Source organism: Malania oleifera, chromosome 7 (genome assembly GCF_029873635.1).
Source record: "Malania oleifera isolate guangnan ecotype guangnan chromosome 7, ASM2987363v1, whole genome shotgun sequence".
Lineage (NCBI taxonomy): Eukaryota > Viridiplantae > Streptophyta > Magnoliopsida > Santalales > Ximeniaceae > Malania > Malania oleifera.
In genome coordinates, this window is record NC_080423.1 from 60,552,768 (window position 1) to 60,578,206 (window position 25,439).

Here is a 25,439-nt window from a genome sequence, read left to right on the forward strand (position 1 = left end):
CGGGTGGAACAGCACCGGTTACAACATCAGGTCAAATTCTCAAGGCTGACCTCAACCTTTACAACCAATCCTTACAGTATGGATTAACATCCCCTCAGGCTATGTCTGGAATACAATAGATAATCAAATATAAATTTTTGTGTACAATATATGTGCTTCTCCAATAAGCAGATATGTACCAGTATAACCAATGCACTTCAGTATGATAGGATTTAATGCTTAAGTGAGATTTTCAACTAAATCTATCAATCAAATAAAATATATGATACTGTGAGAGATGCTAAAATATATATATATATATATATATATATATATATATATATATATATATATATAATCCTTGATTCAAAAGTATAATGCACTCTAAATATTCGTCAAGGAAATCAAGGCACAATATAATCTCTACCTCAAATATATTTTAACAATGAATTGTAGGTAGTGATTTAGCTTCAAAAATAATTTTTAATAATCACACAAGAAGCTCTTGAGTCTTGCAATGAATTTGCAAAGACACACAAGCTCTAAAAAGTTTTCCCAAGAGAAATAGATGTAACACTTAAAAAACAATGGGAAGAACTTCAAGATAACACTCTCAAAAGGATTTTAGAAAACTGAGTATATGAGAGTAGTGATTTCCAAGCAAAGATTTGAAACACACAATAAGACCAAATCAATCTCCTTTCGATCTTGCAATTATTTTGCAAGTGAGGAGAACAAAAAAAATGATAGTCTCTAAAAATGATTTTAGCAAAAAGAGTTTGAGAGAGTAGAACAAATAGGCTTGCAAAAATGTGGAGTATAAGCAAATAGGAGTATAAAAAATTTGAGAGAGTTTTTGCTAATCTATTTGCTAATCTTATTGCTAATCAAAACAGTTGAATGAATATTTATAGGTACTCCACAAATTATAGCATTTGGGGATTTATTTGGTATTTTCAAAATATTTAATCAAGTTTTAACCCCAATTACCACAGTTAAAAATTGAGTAACCCGAGAATTTCGATCGCCCAGACCATAGGGTCGGTCACCCGAACACTCACAAAGAGAAAAGTTGATTTTATAACTTTGGGTGCTCGATGAACGGTTCAAGTAGCTCAACCAAGGTGATTTTAGAAACGCTCAAGGTTCGGTCGCCCGGTTCATAGTTCGATCTATCGAACTTCTCATTTCGGTCACCTGAGGTATATTTGAACTTAAAGTTCGGGCGCTTGGGGATGGTAGAAAGTGTCAGCCTTTATGTTCAGTCGATCGAGGACATTTAGTTCATTTTCCGTTCAATCACCCAAGCCTTAGTCAACATGTTGACTTTCTACCATTCGGTCGTTTGAGGCATTTTTAACACGCTAGGTTCGGTAGCCCAAAGCCCCTTTATACTTAAGATTAAGTCATGTTTTGAGTTTAAAGTTTACCCCTGTTAACATAGATGTGACTTATAAAGTAGAGGATATTTTTCCAAGAGACGTGTAGGGACATAGGGTTTATCTAATGTATTTTGAGCTAACACAAAAAATCCTACATTGGTCGACCGAAGGTGATCCCTAAGGTCAAACTATGGTCTTGAGCATATAATCCTATCATGCATAATGCAGTTATTACAGACCATAATAAATTACAAACCAAACTGAATTGAATGCAATTACAAGAAATAAAAAGTTGTCTTCATTCCTTTTGCTTCTTCAAGAGTCATTTTAGACTTGAACTTTATGGACTGTATGACTTCCTTATGTTCCTATCCTTAGTGTATGCAAAGGATGATCCTGTTCAAACAACTCAGTGCATAGGTAAGATACTTTGTATTTGTCATAATCAAAACGAGATAGGACTCAAAAAGTCAACATTGGTGACTATATAATCATAATTAATGTGTTTTGATGATATTAACCTATTTGTTGTTTCTAGTGTATTTCCATTTTTGCAGATCATGTTTAGTTTAGGTACAAGTGACGAATACATGAAGGTACTGGATTAGAGACAAAGATTGGACCGAGTAGACATTCAAATAGGAAAGATCAAAAGGACACTCACTCGGAGAGGACTCAAGCACATCCAAGGAAGCTTAATGTAAAATTATATGTATAATAGGGAGTGTTTGAGGTAGTATATTTTGTAACTCTTGTGGTTTTGTTTCATGCATGATTTTTGAACAAGAGTGGAGAAAAATGCACATGCATACTAGGAACAATAGTATTTAGGATTTCACTAAGTCACAAACTCAACATTCATAGTTTTCAAAGATAAATCAAAGAGTTTGATAAACGAATCCTATACTCAAAATATCTTTTCATAAGGGACAAGTTTTTAACATCCTAGTATTATAAACATTTACATACTTAGTCTCGATTTTAAAAAAACAAGTTTATGTCCTATAGACTCAAGAAAAACAAGTATATTTCTATACATAGGACATACTAGCATATAAGATATCAAAGTGAGTTTTCAAATGTGTTTTCATAAAAAAAATATCTTATATTCAAAGGGAAACTCATAAAGACAAGTTTTAAATCATATTAGTGTTTTAATCTTTTACAAAGTTGGTCCTGGTTGCGTTTAAAACCTCAATTATGCACCTCTCAAATTTCCTGAACACCCTTTAGTATTTGGGGCATAACTTTTGGTAGAAAACTCCAAAAAGGGCGAGTTTGGTGTCTATGGAAAGCTACGAAAAAAACCCCACAACTTTCATGTTGAAGACTATTAGGAAAAAATAGTCGATGGTTTTAGAAAATGGTCGACAGAACGGGCGAAAAACAGCTAGTTTTCAAAATAGTTTTTTAATTAAACACCCAAATATTGGTCATATAATGGCTGGTTTGCCCCTTTGCCTATAAATACAAATCCATAGACTTGATTAAACATGGTTTTGGTGATTTTACAACTTATTAGTGAAAAATATCTTTGAGTACAAAACCTAGGCACTTTGCATTGTAGTTCATATTCACAAGTACTCATTTCTCTCTTGCTCACTTATCTTGTGTGATTCAATCCTTGAGAGAATAGTGTGAGGTTTTTTGTGTATTTGATATCAGCTCATTTGAGTAGCATTTCTTTGTATACCTATCATCTTGTAAAAGGTTCTTTGTGAATCGTTTCGTGAAGGTTCTTGGTGAACCATCTTGCAAGGCTTCTTGGTGAACCTTGTGGTGAGCGGTAGGGATTTGTCCCTGAGTGTAGGGATTTGTTCCCAAGTAAGGCTTCTCCACCGGTGAAGGAGTTTATAGTAGACTGTGGAATCCTTGAGTTGGTCTCAAGGTGTGGACATAGGCTTGGTGTCGAACCACATGAAAATACCAGTGTTAAGCTTCTCTACCCTACTCATTATTTTATGTCTTGTGCTTGACTAATATTTCATATATTGTGATATAATTACTTGAATATTGGCAAGAATTTTATTTTGTAGAGAAAGCCAAAAATACCCGAAATAGTCCATTCACCCCCCGTTGACTCTATATACTCCCGGGCCAACGAGTGGTATCCAAGCATACCACTTGAGAGGAATGGTGTATTCTGAAGAGGGGGGTAAATTGGGTATTTAAAAAATTTGGCAAATTAATTTAAACCGATTCACCAACAATATCCCAAACACGATTTAAATCATATATGTAATCCAATTATAACAATAAATAAATAAACATACACGTGCAGAAAAATAAATAGTGTAGGGAGAGAGAAAGACATCATTGAGACTTTTACGAGGTTCGCGCTATACCCGCCTACGTCCGTTCCTTGAGCAATGCAATCAAGGATTTCCACTAAACCGTTCCCTTAACTGGATGGAGCAAACCGTTACACACTCCTTTAAATAGGATGGAGCCCTCCTCTCCAAGCGATACCTCATGCTTGGTATGATTCACAATCCAAACCGTAAACCACTCCTTCAATAGGGTAAAGCCCCCCCTCTCTGAGTGATGCACCCTCACTCAGTACGGATCACACCGTATACCACTCCTTCTAGGCGCAACCACCTCTCTAAGTGATGTACCCTCACTTAGCACAGTTCACAACCCAAATCGCCAAGGGCTTGTTTTAAAAAAATAATTTTCATAAAATAACATGCTTATTAAATAAGCTAATTTGCACAATTGAAAACAAACTAAATGCACTCTCAAATGATTTTCAATTTGAAGTTCAATAGAGTTTGGTGTTTCTCTCTAAAATATTTTTCCAAGTAAAATGAGAGAGTGTGGAAATGATTTTTCTCAAATAATCTTTGACATATCAAATGCGAGAAGCCTCTCAAGCTAGTATATATATATATATATATATATATATATATATATATATATATATATATATATATATAATGAATATATGCTCAAGGCTCTCTTGAATAACCCAAATATTTTCTCGGAAAAGAATATTCAAAATAAATATAGGAGAAGCAAGGGTTTAGCTCTCAATGATTTTTGAAAATGAAAATGATTCTCCTCAAGAATGACCTTTGATAAAACAAATGCAAGAAGCTTTCAAGAAAAAATTATGAAATTGAATATATGCTCAAGCCGTGCAAGAAACCCTTTTATAAAGATATCCCCAAAATTATTTTCAAGAAGAAGAGTAGGAGATATATGAAAATAATTTTTTCAAGATTTTACCTTTGAAATCTCAAGAATAAGAAGCTCTTCAAGCAAGATATATGAATTTGATATATGCTCAAAGTTTGCTTGTATAACCCCAATATTTTCTCCCAAAAAGAATTTTCAAAATGAAAGAGTAGGAGAAAATAGAATTTGATCTTCAAAAATGGAGTATAAAAAATGAATAAGAATGAAAGAATTTTCGACAAGGGTTCCCAAGTGTCTCTCTTGTCTTTTCCAAGTGTATAGACTTGGTATTTATAGGTAAATTGGAGGTATAGCCTTTTTATGGCCATTGGAGTATTAAAATACAATTTATATTGAAAACTAATCGTTTTTCGGCTGTTAGGGCGCTTCTGCGCGGAATCCCTTCAAGTTTTTGGACATAAATTGTTTTATACAACTTCAAATTAAACATTTTTGATATCAACAAAAGGCTAAGAGAAAAGCCCACAACTTTTATGTTGAACACTGTTTAAGATAAGAAGTGATTGATTGAAAAAAATGCTTATTAATGAGACGGAAGAAACATAAAGGGAATTTTCTACTGCGGACACCTTTCAATATTTTGGGCATTTATTTTTCTAGAAAACTCCAAATGAGAAGTTATTCATATCAAAATAAATCTAAGATAAAATCCCACAATTTTCATGTTGAACATACTTTATGATGAGAAGTGATTGATTGAGAAAATCGCTCTTCAATGAGAGGGCAGAAACATGAAGGGGATTTTGAAAATCATGTTTTGGAGTTATTCATTCCAAAAAATGATTATTACACTTGAAATAATTTTTTCTCATTTGTAAAATGATTTTCCATGAAATATAGAGTGCTTAAGGTCAGTTTAAGGTCATATAAGAGACAGAGAGAGCTTCAAATTTAAATCATATGATCATGCATGCACAAATAAAGGCTTTGCGCTTTAGTAATCCATGAAATACGCCTTGGAGTATGATCGTATTAGTGCCTTAAAGGCTTCCATATTGCATCATCATCTTTGCTTTCCGAAAGATGTGCATGTACATACATTTAGTAATGAATGAGATGCTGTGATTTGTCATAATCAAAACAGAGATTAGACTCAAAAAGTCAACAATCTCCCCCTTTCTGATGATGAAAAACATATGAGCAAAAAGAGGTATGCCTGACAAGGCTCCCCCTAACAATATGCATAAATTCAAAATAATATTCAATATTATTCAAGCATATTCAAAATAAAGACTTTAGAATTTTTAAGTTGAGAAATTAAGTTCAGTTTGATTGAAATGTCAATTTGTGTTTGAAGTTGACTTTGAAAAATATTAAATTAAACCAAAGCCTTGGTAAGTTCCACTTACAAATCATTTCCAATTTAAATAATGAAAAGATAGAAGGATACAAATTATAAATAACAATTTTGCTCCAAAACCTTCTCCCCCTATTGTCATCAGCAAAAGGGCTAAAAAATTTCTCCTTTGTTAAGAAGATCATGTAAGGAGATATCAAATGTGAAAGAGATGCCAATTGTAAATGGAAAATAACTTCTCTCCCTTTTTCAATAAATCATTTAATCAACAGAGCCCTTTAAAATTTGAGATTTTCATGACAAATATTGAATTTGAGAAGATTTATAAATAGCATATGTCATGAATGCCTTAAGGTTTGCAACTTGCAGCAAGAGAAAACATTTATCTAAGATAAGTTCATTTCTTGCCATAAAAATTAAAGAAAAATTTCCCTTATTTAATATCATTAATAAGGTCAAGGGACAATGCTTGCTATATACAATAATCTTAACACTAAGAGGTTCAAGCAAGCTAAAATTTTTTTTAGTAAGCATTTTAAACAAATATCAAGCATATTTTCATGCTTCCACTAGAAAAAGCAACCATACGGATCCTATAGACATCAGAAAATTTAATCCTAGATCATATGGCGACAAAAGTGTTGACTTTTTGAGTCTGATCTTGTTTTGATTATAACAAACCACTCGTATCTCATGTGTGCAATTAGTGTTTGAACAAGTTTATGATTTAGCACACACATGAAGTAAAGGAGAATTGGAAGGCCGAAGGAATTAAAGAATATATTATCTGGCATATTTCATGAAGAATTAGAAGAGCAAAGGGTTGGAAAATTTCAAGGTCAAAACAGGACTAATACTTAGGTTTTAACTGAGTTCGGTTGACCAAACCCTCCACGTTCAAACCAGCTTAGTCGACCGACCATGCCTTAAGCTAGAAATCAAATTTCTACAAAGCTTAGTCGACCAAAATTTCTGAAAATTTGAAGAGTGCTTTAAGGCGTCAACCAGTACATTCACCAGTCGACCGAACCTCATTATCTGGTCATATTCAAAGCTCAGTCGACCATCCATAGAAGCACAAAAAGTGTTCAATCGACCGACCTTCAATGCTCAGCCGATTGAAGCATAGCGTCAGCCGACCGAGTATCGAACACTTTGAAAATCGACTGAGGTCAATCAACCGACGCATGCCTCAGTTGACTGACCCTCTCGGGTTGCTCAAACTTTTAGTGCTAAACATGCTTAATTTTTTGATTAAATAATTTTAAAATGACAAGCGTGTCCCTTAATGGTCATATTTTTGGAAAATCTATAAATAGGCCATTCTTAACTTTAATTAATATCTTTTGATTACACAAAAATTCTCTCAAATATTTTGGGAATTTTAAATCAAAAGCTCCACTCCATTCTTTCATTGCAAATATTTTTTTGGAGTGCATCAAACATAGTTTTTCCCCTATACTTTGCTTTTGAAAATATTCATTGCAGAAAACAATTTTTTTTTAGCTTAGATTATTTAAAGGAACTTTCATTGCATAAAATTGTTTTCACTTATCCTTTTGAAAAAAAAAGTATATTAACACTCTTCTATCCTTCATCTCTTGTTTTACAAAATATTTTTGGGTAGATTTTAAAAGGCTTAAGCACATATTTACACTTATATATATTGTGCTAGAAAAGCCTTATTGCATTTGAGCTTTCTTAGATAAATATTATTTTTGCAAGAATCATTTGAAAGAAAAACCCTATGTTTTGCTACATTTTATTGAAAATATTTTTGGAGACATATTTAGTAAGGTTGAATCTTTGAAGTTTTTATCATATACATCTCATTCAAATATTGCAAAAAATATTCTAAAAAAATAGCCCCTTACTCTACTAAACTTATTTCATATAATTAAAGAGCGCATATTAGAGCTTCAATGTGCACATCGCTGCTTGTTTTTCAGAAGCATTTATTTGTACAAAATTGTTATCTTTGTATTCCAGGTTTGGCCTGAAGAGGAATACACCGTCCTATAAGGGGTACCAGTTTGGCTCTAAGCTGATTAGGTGAGCTAAGAGGTGCACCATCCTGTAAAGTGTGTACGGTTTGGTTCCGATCAGAAAGTGAACTAAGGTGACTCCACCTTATAAGGAGAACAGGTTGTGGCTCTGCCCTGTAATTGAGCTGGGGAGACTTCGCCCCGTAAGGAGGAACCAGTTTGGCTCAGCCTGGTAATTAAGCTGAGGTGGCTCTGCCTTGTAAGGAGAACCGGTTGTGGCTCAACCTTGTAATTGAGTTAGAGAGACTCCGCCCTGTAAGGAGGAATCGATTTTGGTTAGCCTGGTAATTGAGTTGAGGTGATTCCGCCTTGCAAGGAGAACTGGCTGGGGCTCAACCTTGCAATTGAGCTAAGGAGACTCCGCCTCGTACGGAGAAATGTAAACGACTTTTGCTCTGCCTGTTTAAGTGAGCAGGTTAGTGGAATCCTTGGGGGTTTGCCCAAGGCGGGGATGTAGGCAAGATTGGCCGAACCTCGATAACAAATGTTTTCTCTCTCTCTCTCTCTCTCTCTCTCTCTCTCTCTCTCTCTCTCTCACACACACACACACACACACACACATTTAATTTTTGCACTTTAAATTCCGTACGTGTATGCTTGTTCATTTAATGGTATAATTATTTTGCATACACACATTTAATTTAAATGAGATATGCTCCACACGTGTATGTCTATACTCATTACTTAAATCATTTTACATACACATTTATATTTTTGAACGGGATATGATTTATGGTTGAAAAGCAAGGTGAATTCCCAAAAGGGGGGAGAGTGAATTGGGTTTTAAAAATTTCTTTATACCTTCTTTAATTGATTCTTACTCAACTTATTTTAAGTTCAGCAACCACACACACAAAATTGATTTTCAATCACAAGTTCAGTGGAAATTTATTTAGTTATAAACCTTTATGAATGAATATATCAATTTGAATATCCCTTTTAGCAATTTAATTCGATATAACCAAGATAACCAAAACACGATTCACAATATAAAATAAATTTAGCAATGCTTCAAAGATTCAGCACTTGAGTAACTCAAAATAGAGTTTTAGTATCTAGCTGATAAAATCCCTGTATTTGTGAACTAGATTTTTCAATATGAAACACAATTTCAATTTTCAACACTCTTCCCAAAACTTAGAATTTAAATAAACTTTCAATTAATAAGTCTTGGTGTTAACCAATCAATGTACTCCTTTATGGTTTCCACAATAAATATTGATCAACCAACGAACTCTCTTTTTGGTTTCCACAATCCCAAGGTCAAATTAAATTTTAGTTTATTTAAAATCCAATCCACGTAGTTATTATGAACAAGAAATTAAAATCCAACAATGCAGTTTATATGAACGAAAAATTAATTGAGGGTAGGGAAGTGAGTGAGATGCGAGTTTTACAAGGTTCAGCTATACCCACCTACGTCCTCGCCTTAGGCAAACACACCCAAGGATTCTAGTATATCACTCCTTTACGGGTAGGAGCAACATTTCACACTCCTTTGATGGGCAGGAGTAGCCTTTACAATCTCTCCTTCAATAGGCTAGAGTTCGCCTCTCCAAACGATACCCCACGTTTGGTCCAACAACAATTCAAGGACCTGAACCGTCTACAAAACAAGAAAGAAATTTGGTGTACAAATATACTCTCAACAAGAGCTGATTAGTACAACAATTAAGCACTACAATATACTTCCATTCAAAATAACAATTGAAAGAATTTGAAGCCTTATAAGTATATCATCGTAAGCTTTCTTTCTAGACTGAAAGAATTTAGAGTAGGCTCAAAATTGTGCAAGAGATTCACAACAAAACTCAGTAAGGAACTTCAGAGAGTTTGAGAGCAAGAGAGCTTTGAGAGTATTGAGAGCAGGAGATCTTAATTGTTGTGTATTTGCTTGGTGTATTGAATCCTTAGCCTTGGGGGGTATTTATAGATGTTTAAGCAAGATTATTTCGTGTTCCCCAAGTGACTTGGAGTGTTTCCCAAGTTTTCATAACGTTTAGAATTCAAAAAATCAAATTTGGAAACTTCCTGTTATATTTAAATTTTGAAATCTCAAAGAGTCAGTCGACTGGGAATGAAGAGTCAGTCGCATGTGTTCATTAAAACACTGAGAATTTGAAAGGTAGAAGAGAGTCAGTCGACTGGGTCATTACCAGTTAGTCACCTGGGTCCTCTCGCGTTGTCTTAAAAATAGTTTATTTATTTTTCAATCGTCTAGAAAAACTTTGTCAGTCGCCTGGGTCCTCTTTGGTTGTTTCAAAATTAGTTTATTTCTTTATCAGTCACCTGGGTTGTCTTTTTTAGTTGCTGGGACATACCATAATTCTGATTTTTCTTTTTGTCCCCAAAAACTTTTTTCTCTTTTACTTTCCCCAAATTAATTTAAGACTTTAGAAAAATATTTTCTGGGATTTTTCACAAACATGGTTTTTAAGTTAATAAGTTTCCTAATGAGCTTCAAATCCAATCAAATCATCATTTGAATGAAATACTTACATAGAGACTCTCTTAAGAGTTAAACACATTCTAAGTTTGGAGTCTTCATACTTGTCATTTGCTTAGTCCATCTTGCCTTATAGCTTCAATTCTCTGAGCTTCTTCAATTCTCTAAGCCTTCATCAAGTTTTCTTTGAAATATGTCTTTTGAGCTTTCATTTCTTTATAATGTAGACTTGTAATGAGCTTTGTGATAACTTTGAACTTGAGCTTAAAAACCCAATTCTTGAAGTATCATCACTTTCAACAAAACAAGTTAAATAACCTTTGTTTTTTTATCATTAAAACAAGATTAGCAAGTCATGTTAGGCCAACAATCTCCCACTTTTTGATGATGACAAATAAGGAGCAAAAAATGAGTGAACCTTGACAAAGGTCCCCCTTACAATAAGCATATTTTTAACATTGTTTTGAAAGTAAAAAAAAATCATTCAATAATATCAACTTCAGTTTTATGAAAGTTCATATTGCAAGATCTTATTTCAACATACAAGAGCTGATTAGTACAACAATTAAGTACTACTATATACTTCAATTAAAAATAACAATTGAAAGAATTTGAAGCCTTAGAAGTATATCACCGTGAGCTTTCTTTCTAGATTGAAAGAATTCAGAGTAGGCTTAGAATTGTGAGAGAGTTTCACCGCCAAACTTAGTAAGAAACTTCAGAGAGTTTGAGAGCAAGAGAGCTTTGAGAGTATTGAGAGCAAGAGAGCTTAATTGTTGTGTATTTGCTTGGTGTATTGAATCCTTAGCCTTGGGGGGTATTTATAGATGTTTAAACAAGATTATTTCGTGTTCCCCATGTAACTTGGAGTGTTTCCCAAGTTTTCATAACGTTTAGAATTCAAAAAAATCAAATTTGGAAACTTCTTGTTATATTTAAAATTTGAAATCTTGAAGAGTCAGTCACTTGGATTCATTAAAACACTGAGAATTTCAAAGGCAGAATAGAGTCAGTCAACTAGGTCATTACCAGTCAGTTGTCTAGGTCCTCTTGGGTTGTCTCAAAAACAGTTTATTTATTTTTCAGTCATTTGGAAAAATTTTGTCAATTGCTTGGGTCCTGTTGGGTTGTTTCAAAATCAGTTTATTTCTTTGTCAGTCGCCATGACAGACCATAATTCTGATTTTTATTTTTTTTTCCAAAAACATTTTGCTCTTTTTCTTTCCCCAAATTAATTTAAGACTTTTGAAAAATATTTTCAGGGATTTTTCAAAAGCATGGTGTTTAAGTTAATAAGTTTCCTAATGAGCTTTAAATCCAATCAAATCATCATTTGAATGAAGTACTTACATACAGACTCTCTTAAGACTTCAAACACATTCTAAGCTTGGAGTCTTCATCTAATGACCCAAAAATCTATATCATTTTTTTTTTCAATTAAACTTTACTATATACTGAAACTTAATTTACTATGATACCCTTGGATTATCTACTATAACATCTCAGGCCCCAAATGAGCACTGAGGAAACCCTATTCATTTTGCACACCTACATAGCGAAAAACATAAAACTGTGCATCCATATTTACAATACCAGAATTCAATAATTCCCCAAAATATACATTCAAAAAAACACATCTCCAAGTAACATCCATCAAAACCCCAGAAAACTACCCAAAAACACATCTCTCTGAAAACACTTACCCCATAACCAGGGCAGTGCAACATTACCTCTATCGGCGAGCTTGATTTGCTCGTCTAGTTGGATTACCTGAAAAATGTTAAATCATTGGGATAAGACAATGGTTAGTAAGAGGAAATATGCTATTACTAGTATATGGAGACTGAGTTCCATAAATACTATACTGATAAATATCTAAAACTGTAAAAGCTGGTAAAACAATATACAATACAACTTGCATCTATTATAGTTTAAAATACAACTGTAATATCTGAGTTTTATACTTTTTCATACTTCTAGTACCATAATATATTTGCTGATATTCTGTAAATATGTATACATATACATAACTGTGATATTTATCCTGAAAATCTGTATGTCATGATTTAACCCCTCATGACAGGGTTATGCGGTTCGTAGGCGAGACTGAACTCTGGTTGGCCTACGAGGATAAGTCAATTGTAACTCTACCAATCCTCAGCCCGAACATCTGCAATCCCTCCAAGGCATGGTACTGGTATCTACCTCGTCAAACCGGCTACTTCAACCCAGTCTCCTAGGGAGCCTGCAATCTCTCCAAGCATGGTTGACGGAGTCCTCCACACACTATCTGAGATGTGTGGTTGCACTCTGATCTATAATAACAATGGTATCATGTTCTGCTGATATCTGAACTGATTCATCAGGGTCTGATACTATATAATACTATTTTCTTTATATACATCTCACTATTTCATCATGATTCCAAAATAACCATAACACCGAAAACTGTTCTTAAAATACTTTAATATCTAAACTGTAATAGCTGTAATAACTGATCTAATAATCTGAACTATACAAACTGTAATATCATAGTGTTAAGGCTTTAAAATTTTGGGAATCATGGTAATCTGTAAATGCTATAAAATATCTATGTGTATATGCACTGTAATTCATAATTCTGTAAAATCTGATAAAACATATTTTTGCATAAATACTGTAAATCATAGTAATCTGAAAACTGTAGGATTTGTGTACTGATCTGATAATGTCTCATGCCACACAACTAAATAAGTAAATATTCCATATTTTGAAAACTATATCTTCTAATATACAAATAATTTGCGTACTTGTTGACTTTATAGGTCACACCCGGTTTTGATAATGACAAATACTTAGGTATTTGATGGTTGTCAAGTGTTTGTGTAGGCTTAGATGAACAACTCCAAGGAATGACACTTGAAGCAACAAGAAGACCCTGAAGAATTTATTTTGTATTGTCAATTAAATGTTTGTAATATGGGTCTATAATAGTAACCTAAGGTATGGTCTGCATTTTCTTACCTGCATATCATGCATATAGGATATATGGTAAGCTCAGTAAGACCATAGTAAGACTTTAGGTCCCAACACTCACACATAAATCATACAAATTTAAGGAGTGTCAAAAATACACTTAATTGAATATTTTTAAGGAAATTGAGAGAGCTCGGACGACCGAACCCCAGGAGTTCAAAAATCCTTGGGCGCCCGGACTATTGAAAAGTCAAGAGTTGACTTAGGCTCTCAGGCGACCGAATATATTTGTGCATGTTAGAATTGGTGTATTCCCAAGAGGGGGGGGGGGTGAATTGGAATTAGAACTTTTCTCCTAGGTTGAGCTATCCAACAACAGTATATACACAAACTAGGGTCAGTCTATGCAATTTCCAAATGCGTAGATAAATATAATGTGGAAATTAAGTCATACGCATCATTCACCCATAACATACATTTGCGGTAAGTATAAACTGCAGAAATATAACCAAACACACGATATGTTATCAGGGTTCGGCCAACTGTGCCTACATTCCACTAAAGGCTCACTTGAGGGTGGAGCGTTACCGTTTACAACCAGGTCAAATTTACATAGGGCTGACCTCAACCTTAACCAGGTCAATTATCGGGGCTGACCTCAACCTACACGCCTTAACAGGACGATGCACGTAGCTTTCCTAACCGGGTCTAAGCCAATCTGGGACTATTCTAGGGCTAGTCTCCCTCTTCAGGCCCGTGCCTGGATATACAACAGATGTGTATATAATCAAATGGTACAGTGATTGTGCTTTCGTGTAAAGAAGATATGTACCCAAATGCGCACAATAACATACACCACAATATGATTCAATATGTAAGCTCAATGTGGTCTAAATGGTTCAACTCTCAAAAGTATTTTCTATCAGTGTAATGCGTACGTGAGAGTGGCAAACAAACAGCCTTTGTATCACAAGATATGTTTAATAAATAAGTTCACACAAAGATGTCTAGTCTCAAGTATTTCAATCAGCATGATATTTCAAACATGTGAGTATCAAATGAAATATGAGCTCGGTTTGCAAAAAGATGCGTAATCTTTGTATTCAGCAAATAATATATGAGTGAAAGAATATTGCAACAAAGACCACTATCTCATAAACAAATATCTCTTCAAATATATTTATCAATATGAAGCACACTAGATTATTTGAAAATGATTTTCAAAAGATTTTGCAAACAAAATACTATACGATCTTCTCAGGATATTGCAATGAAGGTGCAAGCTTAGAAGATCTAACAAGGTCTTCTTAGGATAGCCTTATCAACAAAGTCCCCTAAGAATCCTTAGGTTTTGCTCTCAAATAAATTCATGCCAAGCAAATAAAACAAGGAGAGCAAACCTTTCCAAATACGCTCAATCCACTTACAAATGATGTAGGCAATGATAGAAGGCAAGTATGAGTGATTTGAGTTAGAAAATGAGTAGTATAGGGTTTATATTTTTTAGAGAATTCTTCCCTAATCAAGATGACTAATCACTCTTAATTTTCTCAAATGAACTCATATATATAGACATGGGAGAAAATATCATCGTTGGGGACCTATTGGCTATTATTAGAAAAGTTTAATGACGTTTAAAGCATTTTAACCTTGTTTAAAAAATATTAATTGCAGTAAAAAATCAGGGCAACCCGAGAGGTCCGGTCAACTAGAAATGTTTCGGTCGATCAAGTCTCATATGTTTCGGTCGACCATGGGACTTTTGAACTGAAGGCTCGGTCGACCAGAAGAGGGCGATTCCTCAATTTTCGAAGGTTCGGTCGACCAGGGCATTTTGAACTGCCTGGTTCGGTCGACCAGACCGCTGGGAATTCTCTCGAGGACCCTCCGGTTGACCAGGTAGTTGGAGAAAAAAAGTGGTCGATCGACCAGATGGTCAAACTTTTGACCCCAGTGGGTTTCGGTCGACTAGGGCCTTATGAACTACCTGGTTCGGTCGACCAGATGGTCAAACTTTGACCTAGGGAGGTTTTGGTCGACCAGGGCCTTTTGAACTACATGGTTGGGTCGACCAGGTGGTTAAAAAGTTGACCAAAAAGGGTTTCAGTCGACCGGGGCTTTTTGAACTATTCTGGTTCGGTCGACCAAGTGATCAAACTTTTGACCCAGGAGGTTTCGGTCGACCAAGGCCTTTTGAACTAACTTAGCTGGTCGATCGAAAGTGCACCAAGTGTGCATTTCGGTCCAATTTTGAAGCATACAAACCCTAATGAAGTGCCGAACAGACATATGTGTAAATGTATGTGTCCTAAGGTTACTTAGGGTCCAATTTGAAGACACCAAAAAAGTCCGATGTCGGTTGACCGAAGGGAAAACCCTAAGGTCTTTCTAAAGTCCATTCTCATTCATGGTTTGTTTGAGCTTACATAGTAAATCATGCATGTGATGTGTGTGAGCTTATTACAAATCAAATACCTACTTACTATTACAGACCAATAAATATATTACAATGCTGAATTTAAAAATTGGTCTTCAAGTTTTTCTTACTTTGTGCACATCTTGATCTTTTCACTCTTAGTGCCTGCACCAAACCTCAAACACTCATTAGATACAATGAGTATTTATCATAATCAAAACCGGGTGTGACCAATAAGGTCAACAGTGCATACTGTGCATAGGCGCTCGAACCCTTCAAAATGGACATTTCACCAACTTAGGCGACCAAACTATTTTGTTCAAATTGAGCCCCGAGCGACCAGACACTCGAGTTCGGGCCACCGAATATATGACCGGGCACCCGAAGTCATGAGCAAAGGTTATTGACTTTGATTTGGGTTGCTGAAGCATGACACGGGCGACCAAACGGTTATATTTTTTACCTTACCTATAAATATAGGCTCATTTGTGAGGATTAAGAGAGATTAGCAAATTGATTAGCCAAAAAAATCCTCTCTTTACAAAATACACTCTTTGTCCAAATACTCTTAAATCTTTACTCCCTTGATATATTTTGAGTTTGTGAGAGTGCATCTTTAGTGTTTGTGATTACCACACTTTGCTAGAAACTCCCATTTGATTGATTGAGTGTGGTACCATTTTTGGGGAGTTTGGCTTAAGTTTATCCCACAGATTTTCATATTATAAATCTTGTGTGGGGGTAAACTAAGTAAACTTAGGATATTTGCATTATTATTGCAAGTATCCAATAGCTTGGATTTTTGTTGTGCAAAGATTTTTTTTTTAAACAAGCAAAAATTATCAAACTAGTATTGTGCTTATCTCATTGAGGAAAATCTTCTTAAACTAGTTTGATTATATGATTCATATCTTTGGAATACTGATTTGCTATTGAATTGTGTTTTATTTTAGATTCCAAGATATTGCTTGTATTGAACACTCTTGAGCATATCATTGATTATACCGTATTGAGTGTTGATAGCACAAATATTTGCATCACTGAGCTTACACTATATCCATATCATTGATGTGTATGCAACTGCGCATTTTAGGTACATATCTACTTTACATGAAAGCATGATCATTGTACCATTTGGTTGAGATAATACTGTTGTATTTCAGACGTGGCCTGAGGGGGCGGTAGTAGAGCCCAGTAAGGATTATGTAAAGGTTGAGGTCAGCCCTGTGCTAATTGATTTGATTTGTTTAGGTACCGCTCCACCCGTTTAAGTGAGCAAGTATAGTGGTAATCCTTGTGCTTGTTATTTAAGGCGGAGATGAAGGAAATTTTCCAAACCTCGATAACATTTTTGTGTGTCACTTTACTTTACTGCTTCCTAGTGTATGCGTAGTTAATTAAATTGGGTTATTTAATTTCTGGTACATATTATAATTAATTTAATTTACTTGCCCTAGATTAACCATAGGGTTGTGAATATACTAGTGCTAGGTTACTTACCTAGGGATTAATTTTAAAAGTACCAATTTATTCCCCCACTTAGGATCACGATAAAGCTAACAATTGGTATCAGAGCCATGTAGCACAAACTAGTAGTTGTTTTGCAAAAGATCTTATGTGGCTCATAGCTCCGTGACCCCTTTCCCTGAGGGACCATCTTGCATACGACCTCCAATTTTCAGTGGTGTTAATTAAACCTTTTGGAAACAGAGGATGCGTATCTACCTCCAAAACATAGATTGGAAGGTGTGGAGGATCGTCTCTAAGGGAAATTATGTTCCTATGAAAATAAAGGGTGCAACTAGAGTTCCTAAAATTGAGAAAGAATATGATGATGATGACATGAAAGCTGTTAGTTTGAATGCCACTGCTATGAACATTCTGTGTTGTAGTCTTGATGTAAATGAATTTAATAGAATAATGACTTTTTCTACTGTAAAAGAAATCTGGGATAAGTTAGAAGTCACATATGAGGGTACTAGGGATGTGAAAGATAGTAGGATAGATATGTTGACTAGTGAATATAAGGCCTTTAGGATGAATGTAGGTGAGTCCATTCAGAGCACGTACATTAGATTCACACACATTATAAACTCACTGCATGCATTAGGTAAGACCTATCTCATATATGAGATGATTAGGAAGATCCTTAGAGGATTACCTTCTGTTTGGGAAGCCAAGGCTACAGCCATTGCCGAGGGTAGAGATCTTAAGGCCATGACTCTAGATGAATTGATAGGTTTCCTAATCACTTATGAATTAGCTATAAATAAGAGAGTTAATGAATGCAATAGGGTGAAGAAAGTGACTGCATTAAAAACCTCCACTAACACATCTAGTGAATGCAACAAACCTAACACTGATGATGATATGGCTATGCTAACTAGAAAATTTAGCAGATTCTTCAGGAAGAATAGAAAGCCATACAAAAGATATAGGGAGTCTGCATTTGAGAAGGGAGAGTCTAGCAAAGGAAAAGAAAAAATAAATGCTCCCACATGTTTCAATTGCAACAAAGTTGGGCACATCAAGCCAGACTGCCCACTACTGAAAAAAAAAAAAGGCTAAGAAAAAGAAGAAAGCCATGAGGGCAGACACGTCTTGGGATAAATTAAGCAGCAGTGCCTCAAAATCAGATCACGGTAACTCAGAGGTTGCTAATCTGTGCCTGATGGCACACGATGTTGAGGTATCATCCTCTTGTTCTTTATATTCATATTATTCAACTAATGATTGTGATTCTGATTGCATGCCTACATTTAGAAAATTACAATTTGAATTTATTCGTGTATCTAAACTATTGAATAAAATGACCAAAGAAAATGATGAGTTGAAAAAAAAAATGTTAAAATTGGTCAAAATTGTTTAGAATTGCAAAAACCTCTTATGCTTCCATTTTGAAAGAAAAAGATGTGACTATTGCTGAACTTGAAAGGAAATTGGAGGATTGCTCTAAAGTTGTTTTTAAATTCACCAAGGGCAAATGCAATTTTGAAAAACTACTTGGTACCCAAAGAAATCTTTAAGTAAAGAGGGTCTAGGTTTTAATGGCATTGAAAATGTTAGACGACCTAATCTTTACTTGGGACATTTCACACATGAATCGAAATCTCAAGTCCCTCCTAAAGATCCTAAATGTAGAATGAAATGTTTCAAATGCCAAAAAATTGGGCATATTCGATTTGATTGTCTACTTAGGAATAAGCATGCGAAAATTAGAAAAGTATGGGTAGTTAAGGGTGATCCAACTACTAACCCCCGTGGACCCAACAAAATTTGGGGACCAGCATTAGTTACTTAGTTTATTTTGCAGGTATGTTTAAGATTGTCCTCCTCCAAGGACAAGTGGTACCTGGATAGCAGGTGCTCACGGCATATGATCGGCGACAAGGCAAAATTTGCCTCAATCATTCCCAAAGATGGAGGATAATTGATGTTCGACAACAATGCAAATGGACGCATCATCAGCGTAGGTAAGGTTGGTAAGGATCCTTCCTTTGTAATTGATAATGTTTTGTTAGTTGATGTGCTGAAGCATAATTTATTGAGCATAAGTCAATTGTGTGATAAAGGATATAAAGTGTCATTTGAAAATGATAAATGCATAGTTGAAAGTAGATCAAATCATAAAGTGCTCTTTACGATAGACCTCTATGAAAATGTGTACACCACCACTTTTGATAACTTAGCTTCACAATATATAACTTATTTTTCTGCAATAAATAAAGCTAGCTGGTTATGGCATAAGCGCTTAGGACACGCTAGCATGGACTTATTATCAAAACTAGTAAGAAAAGAATTGGTCAAAGGTTTGCCTAAAATGTCATTTGTAAAAGATAAAATTTGTGATGCATGTCAAATGGGTAAGCAAACAAAATCTAGTTTTAAGAAAAAGAAATTTATATCCACCACTAGACCATTTGAAATGCTTCACTTGGATTTGTTTGGTTCTAATTCTGTGCAAAGTCTTGGTGGTAAATCATATGCTTTTGTTATTGTTGATGACTTTTTTAGGTTCACATGGGTGTTATTTCTTTCACATAAAAATGAATTATGTGAAATATTTACCAAGCTTTGTAGGAGAATTCAAAATGAAAAGGGCCACAAGATAATTCATATAAGAAGTGACAGAGGCACTGAATTTAAGAATGAAGGCACATAAAATTATTGTGACCTAGAGGGCATATCACATAACTTTTCTGCACCTAAGACTCCTTAACAAAATGGTGTGGTAGAAATAAAGAATAGGTCATTTTAAGAAATGGGTAGAACTATGCTGAATGAACATAACTTACCTAAATATTTTGGGTCGAGGCCATAAATACTGCTTGTTATGTCATGAATAGGGTACTGATTAAACCATCACTTGACAAAACCCCTTATGAATTGTGGAACAACCATAAACCTAATATTTCCTATTTTCATATTTTTGGTTGTAAATGTTATGTGCTTAGGGATAATGAACATATAGGGGAATTTGACTCTAAATATGATGAAGGCATTTTCCTAGGCTATGCTCTTAACAGTAAAGCATATAAGGTTTTCAATTAAAGAACATTGACTGTCATTGAATCTATCCATGTTGTGTTTGATGAATCTAATCTATTTTCTAAGAAAGATGATGAAGATGATATTGACGTTAGAAAATACTTAGATAAATTGTCTATTTAGAACAATGCAAGTGAAAATTCAGAAGTAAATGATAAATCATCTGAAGATAATGATGATGATAATGAAGCTCAGGAGTTGCCTAGAGATTGGAAATTTATTATAAATCATCCTATAAATCAAATCATAGGTGAACCATCTTGTGGTGTAGCCACAAGATCTTCCTTAAAGAACCTAGTGAGTTATTCTGCTTTCTTGTCCCACGAAGAACCTAAAAGTATTAAAGAAGCTATAGAATATAAGTCTTGGGTGATGTCCATGCAAGAAGAACTTAATCAATTTGAAAAAAGTACGAGTGTAGACCCTAGTTCCTAGGCCTAACGATCATACAATTATTGGAACTAAATGAGTATATAGAAATAAGAAAGATGAGAACGGGGTAGTAACTAGAAACAAGGCTAAACTAGTTGCCCAAGGTTATAATCCGGAAGAGGGAATAGACTTTGATGAAACATATGCTCCTATTGCTAGGTTAGAAGCCATTCGTATGCTACTTGCTTTTGCCGCTTTCAAAAATTTTAAATTGTTTCAAATGGATATTAAAAGCGTTTTTCTAAATGACTATATTAATGAAGAAGTATATGTAGAACAACCACCTGATTTTGAAAACCATAAATATCCAGATCATGTTTACCGGTTGTTTAAGGCCTTGTATGGATTGAAACAAGCTTCTAGAGCTTGGTATGAGAGGCTTAGTGGTTTTCTACTAGAAAATGGGTTTACCTTTGGCAAGATTGACACTACCCTTTTCATTAAATTCAAAAATGATGATATGCTTCTTGTTCAAATTTATGTTGACGATATCATTTTAGCAACTAATGATGAGTTGTGTAATTAGTTTGTCAAATGCATGCAAAGTGAATTTAAAATGAGCATGATGGGTGAGTTTAGTTTCTTTTTAGGGCTGCAAATTAAACAAGCTGAATATGGAACTTTCATATGCTAATCTAAATAGTCAAGGACTTGCTAAAGAAATTTAATATGGAAGATTGTAAAATTCTTGGTACTCTTATGAGTTCTTCCATTAAACTTGATAAAGATGAGCAAGGGATCCCTGTTGACGTGAAATTGTATCGTGGCATGATTGGGAGTCTTCTATATCTTACTGCTAGTAGGCCTAACATCATGTTTAGTGTGTGTATGTGTGCTAGGTTTCAGGCTGCTCCTAAGGAATCTCATCTATTAGCTGTTAAACAAATCCTTAGGTATCTAGTTGGAACCATAGAATTAGGCTTTTGGTACCCTAAGCATACTATCTTTGAGATTGTGAACTATACTGATGCTGACTTTGCCGGTAGTAAAGTTGATAGAAAGGTACCAGCGGCACTTGTCACTATTCAGGACAATCTCTCGTTTCTTGGTTCTCCAAGAGACAAAGCTCAGTTGCCTTATCTATAGCCAAAGCAGAATATATTGCGGCTGGAAGTTGTTGTGCTCAAACTCTTTATATGAAACAATAACTTTTGGATTTTGGATTGCACTATAATACAAAACCAATTAAATGTGATAATACTAGTGCAATCAACATTTCTAAAAATCCTATCTCACATACACGAACTAAACACATTGAAATTAGACATCACTTCCTTCGTGATCATGTGCAGAAAGAGGATGTGACTTTTGAGTTTGTATGCACTAATGAGCAGTGGGTGGACATTTTCACTAAATCACTTCCAGAAGATAGGTTCATACATATTAGACGTGAATTAGGTCTCATGCATAGTAGAGATGCTTCCTAGATATTTCATAGTTTGCATAAATTTAGGGGGAGCTTTCAAATAATCTTTAGAAGTCTAACAACTAATATAAATGTTGATATTTTTATTGGTGTAGACTTTGTGAAAATTGATCATGGCTTGAATTGCATAATTCTCATATCTTCTACATGATGATGATTGAACTTATGTCTTATATCTTGATAATACTGGATCTTTTTGAGTTGCCTAGTTGTGGATACATTGTAAGGTTATATAAACTTAAAACATGTCATTTTTATACAGGAATTTTTGGGAAATGTCTTATTTTCAAGTAGCATGCTGCCGAAATTTTTCAAAAATTCCCCACCTTCTCTTTTATACAAATGATTATTACCCAATGCCTAAAGTTAAGACTTTTATTGCCCTTTTTTCAGTTGCCAAAAGGGGGAGATGGATGAGAGGCAAAAATTTGGATTAACTTGATAACTTGAAAATTGGATTAAATTGAACTTAAAGGAAAAACTAGGTGTGACCTATAATATCAACATTCTCTCCCTTTTTGATGATGACAAATACATCATGCAAAAATTGAGTAAGGCTTAGATGAACAAATACTTAGTTATTTGATAATGACAAATACTTAGTTATTTGATGGTTTTCAAGTGTTTGTGCAGGGTTAGATGAACAACTCCAAGGAATGACACTTGAAACAACAAGAAGGCCCCGAAGACTTTATTTTGTATTGTTAATTAAATAACATGGGTATATAATAGTAACCTAAGGTATGGTCTGCATTTTCTTACCTGCATATCATGCATATAGGATATATGGTAAGTTCAGTAAGACCATAGTAAGACTTTAGGTCCCAACACTCATGTATAAATTATACAAATTTAAGGAATACACTTAATTGAATATTTTTAAGGAAATAAGAGAGCTCGGGCAACCGAACCTCGGGAGTTCAAAAATCCTCGGGCGCCCGGACTATTGAAAAGTCAATAGTAGACCTAAGCTCTTGGGCAACCAAATATATTTGTGCATACTGTCCAAAGGTGCTCGAACCCTTCGAAAGGGACATTTCACCAACTCGGGCGACCGAACTATTTAGTTCAAATTGAGCCATGGGCTACTGAACACTTGAGTTCGAGCCACCGAATGTATGATCGGGCACCCAAAGTCACGAGCAAAGGCTACAAACTTTGATTCGGGTCGCCGAAGCATGACATGGGCGACCGAACCTATTTAAATAAATTTTATTACTGTGTCTGTTTGGGCGACCGAACCTCAGTTCAGACACCCAAACCTCGGCGGGTTAAAATAATTTTAACTATGGTAAATACGGATTAAATTGGATTAATTGTGTTTAAAAGATTGAAACTTTAAAATAATTCCCAACAAGTACCGAACGGTTATATTTTTTTACCTTGCCTATAAATATAGGATCATTTGTGAGGATTAAAAGAGATTAGCAAATTGATTAGCCAAAAAATCCTCTCTTTACAAAATACACTCTTTGTCCAAATACTCTCAAATCTTTACTCCCTTGATATATTTTGAGTTTGTGAGAGTGCATCTTGAGTGTTTGTGATTACCACACTTTGCTAGAAACTCCCATTTGATTGATTGAGTGTGATATTATTTTTGGGGAGTTTGGCTTTGGTTTATCCCATAGATTTTCATATTATAAATCTTGTGTGGGGATAAAAAAGTAAGCTTAGGATATTTACATTATTATTGCAAGTATCCAATAGCTTAGATTTTTGTTGTGCAAAGATTTTTTTTTTTTAAACAAGCAAAAATTTTCAAACTAGTATTGTGCTTGTCTCATTGAGGAAAATCTTCTTAAACTAGTTTGATTATCTGATTCATATCTTTGGAATACTGATTTGCTATTGAACTATGCTTTGCTTAGATTCCAAGATATTGCTTGTATTGAACACTCTTGAGCATATCATTGATTATACCATATTGTGTGTTGATAGCACAAATATTTTCATCATTGAGCTTACACTATATCCATATTATTGATGTGTATGTGATTGCACATATTGGGTACATATCTGCTTTACATGAAAGCATAATCATTGTACCATTTGGTTGGGATAATACTGTTGTATTTCAGGCGTGGCCTGAGGGGGCGGTAATCCAGCCCTGTAAGGATTATGTAAAGGTTGAGGTCAGCCCTATGCTAATTGACCTAGTTTGTTTAGGTTCCGCTCCACCCGTTTAAGTGAGCAAGTATAGTGGTAATCCTTGTCCTTGTACTTGTTAGTTAAGGCGGGGACGTAGGCAATTTGCTGAACTTCAATAACATTTTTGTGTGTCACTTTACTTTACTGCTTCCTGGTGCATGCGTAGTTAATTAAATTGGGATATTTAATTTCTGGTACATATTATAATTGATTTACTTTACTTGCACTAGATTGACCATAGGGTTGTGAATATACTAGTGCTAGGTTACTAACCTAAGGATTAATTTTAAAAGTACCAATTCACCCCCCTCTTAGGATCACGGCAAAGCTAACAGTACTGGATAATAATCTGGAAAAAACATATAATTTACTGATAAACATTCCAAAATTCCTAACATAACCTATTTCCCTTACCTATCTGACTGGGAGGCTTGCCTCCAATTCAACCCTCACGCCTTTGATGTACCAACCTCAAAATCCTATAATTACATATATACAAATTCCCCAGTAAAACACTAAATTTCCCAGGAAATTATCATACTCACATTTCCTGAATCTGCCTATTCGTAATTTCCTAAACTATAATTTACCTAGGTTCTTGGAAAAATAACCATTAAGGTCCTCAACCCATGCCTATAGGGTCCCTAAAACACCCTAACCCTGAAATCATAACACCCTAATTATACTCCACAAAACACCAGTATATTCTCATAAAACACAAAATCTGGGCTCAGATAAACCTAGTAATACTGGAAATACCAAAGTAATCTACTTACCTTGAAATTGGGATGGTGCACAAACTTCTCAAATCAACATTCTTCTTCGGCTCGGTTGCAGAGTATCTCCCTAGGATCACCATGGTAGCTTCTAATCATCAAACTAGGAAGAAACAGAGCTGAAAATCTATAGAGAAGGAGAGAGCACCGAATCCTAGTGAGAGAAAGGGGAAGAAGACGAATTTTTTGTTGAAAAGTGTATTTTTGGCTATATGTAGATGGCTGGCCACGTGGCCTCGTCAACGAGACCAAGAAGGAGGTTTGTTGACGAACATATAACCCTAGTCGATGAATATTAAGCCTTAAAATCAGCCCTCTCAGTAAGTTCTTGTCGATGAGACACGTGTCCCCGTCGACGTGCCCAAGAAGACTGATTGTCGACAAA